The sequence below is a fragment of the Primulina eburnea genome, chromosome 10 (genome assembly GCF_022965805.1).
Source record: "Primulina eburnea isolate SZY01 chromosome 10, ASM2296580v1, whole genome shotgun sequence".
NCBI classification, from domain to species: Eukaryota; Viridiplantae; Streptophyta; class Magnoliopsida; order Lamiales; family Gesneriaceae; genus Primulina; species Primulina eburnea.
In genome coordinates, this window is record NC_133110.1 from 31,613,823 (window position 1) to 31,627,621 (window position 13,799).

Here is a 13,799-nt window from a genome sequence, read left to right on the forward strand (position 1 = left end):
CCACCTCCTCTGCCGCATATTGAGTTCCTTCTGAGAGAATAGATATTTCAAGCTCTTATGGTCTGTGAAAACTTCACATTTCTCGCCATACAGATAATGCCTCCATATTTTCAATGGGAAGACCACTGCAGCCAACTCAAGATCGTGGGTGGGATAATTCTTCTCGTAATCCTTCAACTGACGAGAAGCATAAGCGATTACTTTCCCACGCTGCATCAGTACAGCTCCAAGTCCCATCTTTGACGCAACAGTGTAAACAATAAAATCTTCAGTACCACACGGAAGTGCTAGGATAGGGGCTAATGTAAACTTGTCTTTCAACACTTGAAATCCGTGTTGGCAATTGTTTGTCCACTCAAACTTCACCGCTTTTTTCGTCATATTGGTTAATGGCAGGACTATTTTGGAGAAATTGGCAATAAAACGTCGATAATAACCTGCAAAACCAAGAAAACTACGCACCTCGGAGACTGTCGTAGGAATAGGCCATTGTTTAATCGCTTCAATCTTCATGGGATCCACTGCAATGCCGTCTCTAGAAACGATATGGCCCAGAAATGATACTTGCTCTAACCAGAATTCACAATTTTTCAACTTTGCGTATAACTGCAATACAGTTCTGAGATGATCGGTATCGAGTTCCCGAGTCTTGGAATAAATCAGGATATAGTCAATGAAAATGATAACGAAGCTATCCAGATATGGCTTGAAGACTCGGTTCATTAGATCCATGAAGACAGACGGAGCGTTCGTCAACCCGAATGACATGACTAAGAACTCATAATGACCATATCTGGTTCTGAATGCAGTTTTAGAGATGTCGGCTTCCCTAAATTTCAGCTGATAATAACCAGAACGCAGGTCGATCTTTGAAAACACTGTCGCTCCATGTAACTGATCAAAGAGATCGTCAATCCTCGGTAATGGATATTTATTCTTGATCGTGGCTTTGTTGATCTCTCTATAATCAATGCACAACCGCAAAGATACATCTTTCTTTTTGACAAATAAAACTGGAGCTCCCCATGGAGAAGAACTCGGACGAATAAAGCCTTTGTCTAATAGATCCTGCAACTGATTCTTCAGTTGCTTCATTTCAGTCGGGGCCATTCGGTAAGGAGCTTTCGAAATTGGAGCAGTACCTGGAAACCACATCAATCACAAACTCAACTTCACGGTCAGGTGGTAATCCAGGCACATCATCTGCAAATACGTCAGGAAAATCCCGAACTACCTCAATCTCATTCAACTTCATCGTCATCTCAGTATTCACATCTATCACAACAGCTAAAAACCCCTGACACCCCTTTGATAACATTTTGTGAGCTTTGAGACAAGAAATATAAGGAGTGCCAAGCGAAATACCTGAACTTTGGAAAATCCTGATTTCATCATCTTCTGCAGGAAATCGCACCGTCTTAGCCACACAGTCAATAACCGCAAGATATGACGATAGCCAGTCCATTCCCAAAATAACATCAAACGCCACCATGGACATAATAATAAGATCAGCAAAATAGATTTTCTCATTAATTTGCACTGTACAACCTTTAAGAATACTAAATGGCCATATTTCGTCTCCCGATGGCAACAAAATACTATAGTGGAAGGGTTCAAAAGATGGAACAACATTCAAAGAGCGCAAGAAAGTTTCAGACATAAAGGAATACGTAGCACCAGTGTCAATCAATGTAATAGCGGCCTTGCATGAAATTAAGATAGTACCTGATATAACAGAAGAATCAGGATTTGCGCCTTCTTTGGTCATTGTGAAGATTCAGCCTTAAACCCTATCCTTCCCTTTCTCACCCTTCATTGGACAATTTTTGATAACATATCCAATACCTCCACAACGGAAGCATCGATTACTTCCAACCAAGCACTCACCTGTATGCATTTTGCCACATTTTGGACATACATGTCGATCATATATAGGCGGTGGCATAGGAGCTTTGGGTCGATGCTCATCTTTTTCTTTGCCTCTGAACTTGCCCTTACCTTTCCATCCGGATCCTTGGCCTTTAGTAGAAAAATCTTGGCGATTCAATTGTCTTTCTCTTTCAATTTCCTTCTCGTCCTACTCGGCCATCCTTGATTTTTCACCAATCTCTTTATATGAAGCAGCTTTAGACTTCGAACGTCTCTTTTAATTGCAGCTCAGACACCTCTAAGAAAATGCTCGCACGTTTTGATGTCATTGCTAGCTAGATATGGGGCAAACTGACATCCCTCTTAAAATTTGAGAATATACTCTTGCATTGACATATTTCCTTGCTTCAGTTCTAGAAATTCCTTCACTTTCTGACTTCGAACATCTCGAGGAAAATATTTGTCGTAGAATAAATATTTAAAATCCTACCACTTGAGTGCCGAGACATTAACTGATATCTTGGTGGCGTCCCACCAAGTCCTCGCCGTCTTGGTCCGTAGAAAAATGGCACAGCTGACTCGATCATTATCGTCAAACTGCAGATAATCATAAATAATCTCCACAGCTTTGACCCATTCCAAGGCGACCATGGGATCAGTGCTACCATCAAAATCTGGTGGCTTCATCTTACGAAATCTTTCGTATGCGCATTCACTACCAGGCTCGAGTCTCACTTGCTCTCTCTCTCTCTCTCCCTCGCCCTGCATTATGCATCCGTAAGAGCTGTTGAATTTGCTCGCCATGTACCTTGGTCTGTTCTTTCAGTAACTTGCTAAATTCACCAACCACTCTAGATGATGAACTATCCTCCTCTTCTGGTGCTTTACGCTTAGGCGGCATGATCCTATGATACATATTTGTTTAAAATCATTTCCATACATAACATATCATAATTATTGAGGCTACACATCCATATTATATCAAATGATGCACGTACATACATACTGAATTGTCGTCAGCAGAGGAAGTCATATGCCAAATCATTTGTCCGAAAATCTCGACTCTGATACCACTAAATGTAATACTCACGACTAAAATTCATAATTAGTGCGCAAGCTTTAAAATATAATTTGGAGAAAATGTGTAATTTAAAGAAATTTGAGCAGCATCTCCCCGTAAATAGGACTTGCCACCTGTCTCAAGCAACAAATAAAATACATGCAAAAGATTTTCGTATTCATGAGATACCATTTAATATAGTATCTACAAAAATATTTTCATATTCATGAGATACCATTAATATAGTATCTACACATATTTCTACTTCAAATACCAAAACAAGGTTTACAATATTTACCAAAGTAACCATAACCATAACATAACAAAAATAGCATTCAATTGAAATATCCAAAGTTTGGCATATTCCTTTCTCTCGCTTCGACAATTCAGGAATGATCAGTCTTTCTTACCTGTGTCTCCATCACATGAACATAACTGGAATGAGTATAAAACTCAGCAAATGGAATCAATACTAACAAGATACATATATATCATTTTATTGAAAAAACCATAAAATGGATAGCCTCAATTTCATTTTCTTGAAAACATTATCCATTTCATTTCATAAATTTCGAATCATCATTAATATCATCCGTCAAGAATCATAATACACAATTTATAGGGATGATATTCATTTCATTGATCAACTGAAGAATTGATAGTTCTTATAAGATAGTTCATTAATGGCTAACCTTCTTCGTAAAAACGAATCTTATAGTAGGGACACATACCTCTGCATAAAATGCATCTTATAAGAGACCACATGTTTTCATCGTTAATTGGCCAATTACATTGCGGATTCAGAATTGCCAGAGGCAACACCGCAACTATCATTATCAATCCAATCATTCAATCATATAAAACTTCATTCAAGTATTTTATCAAACATCTTTGAGGCATCATAAATAGTTTAACTCCTTTCATTCGAAAATGCATATCACTTATATATATATATATATATATATATAATGGAGTTTGAAAGAAATTAACGTCATAAAATCATCAAAACACATACATATAGGATCATGTGGTGCATTCAAGAAATGATTCCACTTACAACACTTGGAGCACTTGGTTTCCTAAACCTTGACGATGATCCTACAACAACAAACCCAATAACTAACCATCAACACCAAAATAATAACATTAGATGACCATTTAACCCAATACATCTATCACAACTATCAACCCTAACTCCACCATCTTCAATAACTTAAGAACAAGAAGAAATCCACTTACCTTTGCTCCTTTCGCTAAAAAGATGAAGTTCCAACTCCGGATTGAAGATTAATTTGCTTGATTGAATGAAAGGATAAGAAGAAAATGAAGAACCCGAGCTTGGAATCGTTGGATAAGAGAAAGAAAAGAAGAGAAATGAGGAAAAGTTCTGTCTCAACCGATTTTATACCTTAAAACACCCAAAACACGTTTTTTGTACTGCTCTGGGCGCTCGGGCGGTCATAAACTACCGCCCTAGTGCGGACTATACTGTCCAAGACCAAAATTCCAGAACCTAGGGCGCTCGGGGGTTCATTTCTTACTGCTCGGGTGCCGCTCTGTGCACAGCCGCCTCAAAGATAGCCTCCGAAACGCTTCTTCCATTCATAATTTAGAAAAATGGTAAACAGGAAAGTTGTAGCTCTATGTCTTGTCTTGCATCTCCAATTGGCCTCATGTCATTTGAAGGTCTGAGTAAAGAGTTATGCTCAAACTCCCAACATGTGTCATTGGAGGAACGACGACACACACGACAAACTTCGGGGCGCTTTTTGCTAGTTTTCCACAATGATTTGAAAAAAACCCAAAACAAGAAAGTTATAGCCTTATGTCTTAGCTTTCTAATGGGAGTAGCCTCACATCATTCGGATCAATATACAAAATATTATGATAAAAACCACAACTACTACCACATTTTCATACAGTTTTAGCACTTCCATTACCTACTTAGCTAAAGATCAGCTTTCTATTCTACCCATACATTCTCTGTTTCATTCTATATCATTCAATACCATTCATACCATATCTTAAAACCATAAACCATCACCATTACATCACATATCCCCAAACGATCATCATAATAAACCATAAAAGGGATATTAGCCATACTTAATCATAATCATTACCTTACATCATATGCATACGAATGTCTGGGCGTTACAGCCTCGGACTTCCAAGTGGCCTCCTCCACTGATTGGTTTAGACACCGGACTTTGTCCAGCTTGGTCACCTTGTTCCGAAGTCTACGCTCCTGTCTGTCTAGGATTTGGACAGGTCTCTCCTCAAAACACAGGTCTGGAGCCGATTGTAATGGTTCGTAGCTCAACACATGCGAAAGATTAGCTAGGTACTTCCTCAGCATCGAGACATGGAACACATTATGTACCCCAGCCATATTCGACGGAAGGGCAACACGATAAGCTAGTGTACCAACTCTGTCAAGAATCTCAAAAGGTCCAATAAATCTCGGACTCCACTTGCATCTCTTTCCAAACCTCATAACACCTTTCACAGGTGCTATCTTTACAAAAACGTGATCGACTACGGCAAACTCGATATCTCTCCTTATCTTATCAGCATAACTCTTCTGACGACTCTGGACGGTCTTCATCCGTTCTCGGATAATGACCACCACATCTGCGGTCTGCTGAACAATCTCTGGACCAAGTTCTGCTCTTTCACCGACTTCGTCTCAATGAATCGGTGATCTGCACTTCCTTCCATACAATGCCTCGTAGGGAGCCATACCTATAGATGCTTGGAAACAGTTGTTGTAGGTAAACTCCACTAGAGGTATCTTCGATTCCCAGTCCCCTAGAAATCGATCATACAGGCTCGCAATAGATCCTCCAGAATTTGAATCACTCGCTCAGACTGGCCATCTGTCTGTGGGTGAAAAGCTATACTGAATAGCAACTTCGTCCTCATGGCTGCATGTAAGCTCTTCCAAAAGGACGATGTAAACCTCGGGTCCCTGTCGGACACAATTGAAACTGGGATCCCGTGCAATCGAACTATCTCTCTGATATAGAGCTCCGCATACTGCGTCATGGAGAAAGTCGTCTTCACATGCAAAAAGTGTGCCGACTTAGTTAGTCGGTCCACTATAACCCAAATAGAATTCAGTCCTCTGACTGACCTCGGTAAACCAACTACAAAGTCTATGGCGATATTCTCTCATTTCCATTCTGGGATGGGGAGTGGCTTAAGTATTCCTGCTGTCCTCTGATGCTCTGCCTTCACCTGCTGAAAAGTGAGGAATTCTGACACAAACCTGTGGATGTTTCGCTTCATGCCTGGCCACCAATACAAAATCTGCAGATCCTTGTACATTTTAGTACCTCCTGGGTGGATGGAACACGGAGATGCATGTGCCTCTGTCAGAATATCCTCTCTGATCGAATCAACACTAGGCACCCACATTCTACCTCTGTATCTCACCATACCATCTGACACTATGTAGAGTACACTGCCCTTGGCTTCATCCTTCAGTCTCCATTTCTGTAACTGCTCATCTGAAGTCTGGCCCGCACGAATACGGTCTAGCAAGGAAGATTGGACTGTAAGATTAGACAGCCTCGGAGCTCTGCCCTTGCGATAAATTTCTAACCCAAACCTCTGAATCTCAGACTGAAGAGGTCTCTGCACTGACAACTGTGCTACAATGGCGACTTTCCTGCTCAAAGTGTCTGTGACAACATTAGCATTCCCCGGGTGGTAGGTAATTTCACAGTAGTAATCTTTCACTAACTCCAAACACCGTCTCTGTCTCATATTCAGTTATTTCTGCGTAAAGAAATACTTGAGACTCTTGTGATCAGTGAATATCTGACACTTATCGCCATACAAGTAGTGTCTCAAAATCTTCAACGCAAAGACAACAGCGGCTAATTCCAGGTCGTGAGTTGGGTAGTTCTTCTTATGTACCTTCAACTGCCTGGAAGCATAAGCTATAACCCGACCATGCTGCATCAACACTGCACCTAACCCGAGCTTAGATGCATCGTTGTATAACACAAAGTCTCTTTGCCCTGATGGCATTGCTAGCACTGGCGCTGACATAAGAGCTCGTTTCAAAGTATCGAATATCTTCTGACATTCATCACTCCAAACAAATTTAGCATTCTTCTTGGTCAGTGAAGTGAGTGGCACTGCTATCGACGAAAACCCCTGAATAAACTTATGGTAGTAACCGGCTAAACCCAGAAAACTGCGGATCTCTGAAGCATTCTTCGGCTCACCCATTCTCTAACGGCTGCTACCTTTATAGGATCCACATCAATACCACTGTTAGATATTATGTGACCCAAAAATGCTACTTTCTCCAACCAGAATTCACACTTACTGAACTTCGCAAATAAATTGCGACTCTGCAAAATCTGTAAAATTGTCCTCAAATACTGGTTGTGCTCCTCCTGCATCTTCGAGTAAATGAGAATGTTTTCAATAAATACTATGACGAACTGATCGAGGTAAGGCTGAAATACTCGGTTCATGAGATCCATGAAAATTTCCGGGGCATTCGTCAGTCCAAACGGCATCACTAAGAACTCGTAATGCCCATACCTTGTCCTGAAGGCTGTCTTGTGCACATCCGCGTCTTTCACTTTCAGCTGATGATGCCCTGATCGAAGATCTATCTTTGAGAACACTGTAGCTCCCTGTAACCAATCAAACAAGTCCTCGATCCTAGGAAGTGGGTATTTGTTCTTGATTGTTACCTTGTTCAATTCTCGGTAATTGATACACAGCCTCATGCTCCCATCCTTCTTTTTCCCAAAAAGCAATGATGCGTCCCACGGTGAGAAACTAGGGCGAATGAATTCCTTGTCTAGGAGCTCCTGAATCTGTTGTTTGAGCTCTAACATTTTAGCTGGAGCTAACCTGTACGGTGCCTTAGAGATTGGCACAGTGCCTGGCATAAGATCAATTTAAAACTCCACATCTCTCTGGTGGAAGGCCCGTGACGTCATCTGGAAAGACGTTAGGAAAATCTCTGACCACTGGTACATCAGTTATAGATGGAGTGGGCATGTCAGGTGAGGAAACAACGCTGGCCAAGAAATCCTTACAACCCTTGTGCATAAGTCTCCGCGCTTGCATGCAAGAGATCACGCGAGGGAAACTCCTCCATCTAGCTGGCTCGAAGAGAAACTGCTCCAAGCCCAAAGGCCTTACTAACACTGACCTTTTCTGGAAATCAATAAGAACTCTGTTCTTTGTTAGCCAGTCCATCCCCAGAATGACATCAAACTCTGGCATCGACAACACAATCAAATCGGCATACACTAGGTGTCCTTGCAGCTCGAGATCGATGTCTCTGACCATGCTAGTAGCTGAAAATTCTTCCCCTGATGGGACTGTCTCTGAATAGCTCACATCAAGGCCGATAGACTTGAGGTCTAAGTGATTAGCTAATGTCTCCGAGATAAAGGAGTGAGTGGCCCCTGAATCTATCAGGGTCTGAGTAGCTATTCTCTTAATGAAAATATTTCCTGAGAGACGTTAGCACAACACACTAACTTATATCCCAAAATTATAACATAAACCTTAGGCAAACAAGGACGCCAAAAATGTCAACTAGCATCCTAATAATCCCAAATCACAACAAACAAGAAAGGCAAAGTTTTAATATTGTACTGAATTAAATAAATTACAAGTCAACAGTGTCGTTTCGGGGTTCGCCTCCTGTGCATGCATGGCGAATACTCTGTCCTGAGTCGGCTGCCTCCACTGTGGGCACTCCTTCAACATCTGGTCACTGGCTCCACATTTAAAGCATTTGCCTGATCCGTATAAGCATCGTCCCGGGTGCTGGCGGTTGCACTTTGGGCACACTGGGAAAACAACTGGCTTCTGAGGCGCCCCCTGTTGCTGAATTGGACCCCTGTCCTTTGGCGGACCCTGATAAGGCTTCTTCCCTGGCTGCCCTTGGAACGGCCTCTTAAACTGAGGTCACTGCTGCTGCGGTGTCTGATAGGGCCTCTTGCCCAGCCTATCAACCTCAATATCTCTCTGGTCATGCTCCGCCGCTAAGGCTCTAGACACGGCCACTGCGTAGGTAGTAGGACCAGCTACTCTCACATCACGGCGCAAGATCGGCCGCAATCCATCCATGAAATTCCTCACGTTCCCATGAGCTTCAATAGCTATCAGGGGCACAAAGTGACACCCCCTCTCAAACTTCCTCACAAACTCCGCCACACTGCTATCCCCCTGACGCAACGTCATAAACTCCCTTGTCAATCTGGATCGTACTTCCTCAGTGAAGTACTTGGAGTAGAAGACCTCCTTGAAACCATTCCAAGGCAACACCTACAAGTTGACTGACACTGACGCACTCTCCCACCATAGTCTGGCGTCCTCTGTCAGAAGGAACGTGGCACACCTGACCCTATCTGCATCGCTCAGTTCCATAAAATCAAATATTACCTCGATGGACTTAATCCATCCTTCATCTATCATCGGGATAGTGGTACCCGAAAACTCCTTTGGATTAATCCTCCTAAATCGTTCATACATAGCCTAGAGTCGGGGCCTCGCCCCTGCATCTACTGCGACTTGGTTCCCCGCAAACTGTACGAAGAACTGAGCCATCCCAGCAAACATCTGAGCTTGCAAATCTGGTGGTCGAGGTGGGGGATTGGCCCTCTCCTCAACTCGAGGCTCTTGGCCCTCTTCCCGTGCTTCCCGATCAATCACACATATAGGAGGCATACTGTTCCAACAATTTACCCAACACGTAAACCCAACATGCATGAACATGATATCAATGACATAAGATGCACGTACTTCAACTTAAAAATATGCACATGCTAAAATCGGAGCTTAATGCTTACTGCATAACATAAATTTAAAACCTTAAAACTTACAGACTTGAGGTGTGACTTCGTGAGCTTCTTGCGACTGACAGTAGGCATAACCCTTTACAAGAACACCGCTCTGATACCAACTGTGTAATAGCCGAGCCCGGTGTACGGTACGGTTTAAGCTTTATTGTGTTAATTGGGTTATGTGATTAGATGATTATAGTTGTGTTTTGGGCTATAGTATTATTGGTTATTATTTATTTGAGGTGTTAGTTGGTGTTGATTGTTCGTTTCAGCGTTTCGAATCGATTTTTAGTTGTTTTGTTACTGTTCATTGCCGTGAGTAGAGTGCACCCGCGCTCTTAGATAAGTGCCCCCGCGGTGTACTATTCATGATTTTGGTTTTGGAGGGCCGTGGCATCACCGCACCCGCGGCAGTGCAAGGACCGCACCCGCGGTGAGACCGCACCCGCGGTATTTGTAGCACCGCACCCGCGGTGTTCGTGCATGGGATTTATTTTGGTTGCCGTGAGCTTAGCGCACCCGCGGTGCTTGTGTGACCGCACCCGCGGTGTAAGTATGGGCGAGTTTTTAAGTCACTTTTTGGGAGTTGTTGGCCATACCTTATCCTATTCCTTCTCTTCTTTACCGATTTTCTCTCCATTGGCAAGGGTTTTCATCCATTTCTTTAGCTTCCTACCTTTGATTCTTGGAGTTATTTGGATTTCCGACTTGAGATCATCGTTCTCCGTGGTATAAGGAAGCTTAGGTAAGTTTTTGGTGCGATTCTAATGAGGTTTTGAGTTAAGGGTTATTTTGGATTTGATGTTTTGATGGTTCTATGGATTATTTAGCATGGACTCTTGGATTTAGTCTTGATATTGGTGTTATTTATGGATTATTGTTGTAGGTGGTGTACCAAGAGTATAGTTGGAGGTGTTCTATTGGTTTGTAAGTGGAATTTCATCCTTTTTGCTCACATGATATTATATGTATTGTGTTTTAAAGGTTTCAAAGTGTTATTCCTTTCCATTGATCCATTGTTATGTATTGATTTCATTGATTATCTATTGGAGGCATTGATGTCTCACCATTGTTATAAAGGGAATACAAGAGATATTATGAGATTGCGAAACGACGGCCTTAAATGCTATTGAGAATTCAAATGTTTTATTGGATTGATTAATCATAGCCATAGCATTGCATGCAATTAGATGATCATCGACCATAGGCTTTTATCCCCTCACAGTTATCGATTTATATCGATGGGATATTGGCAACCACAGTCACAGATACTATTGATATCAATCCAACCAGAGAAAAGAGAATACCATCGTATTGCTATCTATTGCCATTGCTATTGCTACAGTTATTGCTACGTTATTCATGTTTCAGAGTCGATGGTATTTATGATTTAAAAGCCATGTTTTACAGTGTATACTATGTATCATTGCTATGTAAGAGTTCCACTTGCTGAGATTTATTCTCATTTCAGTTATTTTCATGTGATGCAGATAAGAGCGACGGACCGGGACGTTGACTGTGGATGGGGGTCATATGCATACGAAGATTGGAAGGATGATTATTTTGTACCATTTTGTAACATGATCACACTAATGATATTTTGTATTTTGTTATGTCATTGGAATGATCATGTTGTTATTTTGTAAACACTTTTATAAAATGTATTTGGAAACTCCTTCCATGTTTGAAAGAAAATTTTAAATTCCGCTGTATTTTATTTGTATCGGGTCAGGGTGTCACATTTAGTGGTATCAGAGCGGTGTTCTTCGGACCAATGCATATGACTTCGTCTACTTTCAACTGTCAGGGTATGTTTTCTTGCATCTATCTATTGTTATATATATTGATTGGTGTCTTGTGAGCAATTGTAGAGTATGCCTCCTAAGCGTAAGGCGGCAGAGGGCGAGGATAGTTCTTCCTCGAGAGTTGTCGACGAGTTCGGCAAGTTGCTTAAGGAGCAGGCTAAGGTGCATAGCGATCAGATTCAGCAGTTGCTCCGATTGCAAGGAGCAGGACAGGGTCGAGGCCAAGTGAGAGGTCAAGTTGCTCAGGCTGTTGGCACTGATGCCGTCTTTTCTTCTTTTAAGAGAATGGATCCACCGGAATTCGCAGGTAGCACCGATCCTCTAGTTGCTGTCGAGTGGGTCAAGGCGCTTGAAGCTATCTTCGATCATCTCCAGTATGAGGACAAAGACAGGATTAGCTGTGCAGTGTTCATGTTGGTTAAGGCTGCCCGCATTTGGTGGAATGCTACGAAAGTTGGAGTTGATGTTGCGACACTGAAGTGGTCAGAGTTCACTGACTTGTTCTACGACAAGTATTTCCCCGACGCACTTCGAGCGAGGAAGGTTACGGAGTTCTTGGAACTTAGACAGGGGAGCTTGGATGTTGGCCAGTATATCCTGAAGTTTGAGGAGGGTTGCCTATTTGCTCCGTATATTGCTTCGAACGACAAGGACAAGGGCGCTCATTTCATTCGAGGCCTTAGAGCGGAGATTCGTCGTGATATCAACATGTCCAAAGCTGTTACTTTCAAGGAGATTGTATCCAAAGCATTGTTGGCCGAGCAAGACGAGAAGGACATCGCCAGGGAGAGGCAGGAGAGACACCAGGCCATTGCTCAGAGAGGCCAGGGTTCGAATCAGAGGGGCAGGGATCGTTTCAAGGGCAAGGGCAAGATGGAGCCGAGTTCTAGACCACCGCCAGTTCCATTTGATCCCGAGAAGCCACTGTGTCCAAAGTGTGGCAAGCATCATCGAGGAGAGTGCAGATTGGGCACTCATACTTGTTTTCGTTGTGGCGCGGCGGGTCACGTTGCTAGGAATTGCCCGAGGGGAGATAGCCAAGGGAAGGTGCAGGGTCGTATCTTTGCGATGACCAAGGAAGGTATTAATCGTGATTCTTCATTGATCTCTAGTACTATTTTGATTTCAGGCAGAGTAGCTACTACTTTGATTGATACTGGTGCTACTCATTCTTTTATGTCTGAATTATTTTTGAGATCTTTGGGTATAGTTCCTTCTGTTCTTCCCATTCAGCTTAATGTTGTTTTACCTTCGGGGGATGTCTTGTGCCCGACATCAATTGTCTTTGCGTGCCCTGTTCGTATTGAGGAGCGAGTTGTATTCGCTGATTTGATTGTTATCCCTATGGTTGCCTTCGATGTTATTCTTGGCATGGATTGGCTTTCGACTTACCGTGCAGTTATCGATTGTGTTGCTAAGAAGGTGACTTTTGCAGATGATGGCCAGGGAGGAGCGTTCGCCAGCACAGGTACTTCGCTGGTCCTTCCTTTTATTTCTTGCTTTAAGGCTGAGAGATTGTTGTGTAGAGGTTGCGATGGGTTTCTTGCTTCTATTGTGGATGTTGATAGATTGACTAAGTTGAATGTAGATGATATTGATGTGGTGAGAGAGTTTGCTGATGTGTTTGAGGATGATGTTCCGGGTTTGCCGCCGGATAGAGATGTTGAGTTTGTGATCGATTTAGCTCCAGGTACGGTTCCTATTTCTAAGGCTCCGTACCGGATGGCCCCTACCGAGATGAAGGAGTTGAAGACTCAGTTGCAGGATCTTTTAGACAAGGGATTTATACGTCCGAGTTCTTCGCCTTGGGGAGCTCCGGTTCTATTTGTCAAGAAGAAGGATGGTTCTTTGCGACTGTGTATCGACTACAGGGAGCTTAACAAAGTAACTGTCAAGAACAAGTATCCGTTGCCTCGGATAGATGATTTGTTTGATCAGCTCCATGGTGCTACTGTGTTCTCGAAGATTGATCTTCGGTCTGGCTACTATCAGTTGAAGGTTAGGGAGTCTGATATCCCTAAGACAGCTTTCCGGACCAGGTACGGTCACTATGAGTTTCTTGTCATGTCTTTTGGGTTGACCAATGCCCCTTCAGTCTTCATGGATCTGATGAACCGTGTGTTCAAGCCTTATCTGGATAGCTTCGTTATTGTTTTCATCGACGATATCTTGATCTATTCCAAATCCGGAGAGCTTCATGCAGAGCATCTCAGAGTGGTGCTTCAGTTGTTGCGA